Genomic DNA, 305 nt, shown 5'->3' on the forward strand with positions numbered 1-305 from the left:
CCCCTACCCTTCGGTAATACCCGTTCAAGGATGGTCACCCTCTGTCCTTCCACGTCAGCGCCTGGTCCTCCTTCATTCCCACGGGTTCATCTTGGGAGTCCGTCGTGTGGGAAAGAGTGTTAAGTCCCTCAGAAAGATCCTTTGGAACCGCAGAGACAATGCAAGATCTGTGTCGAAGCCACGGCACACGAAACGCATCGGCAGATTCCTTTTTTGCTGTCTAGTACATGTGTTCGTTCTCGATTAGCAAAGGCGTTGTTAATAATTTGTAGGGCGTTATTGGGGAAGTCTGGCAGGGACGAGAA

Source organism: Penaeus monodon, chromosome 19 (genome assembly GCF_015228065.2).
Source record: "Penaeus monodon isolate SGIC_2016 chromosome 19, NSTDA_Pmon_1, whole genome shotgun sequence".
Lineage (NCBI taxonomy): Eukaryota > Metazoa > Arthropoda > Malacostraca > Decapoda > Penaeidae > Penaeus > Penaeus monodon.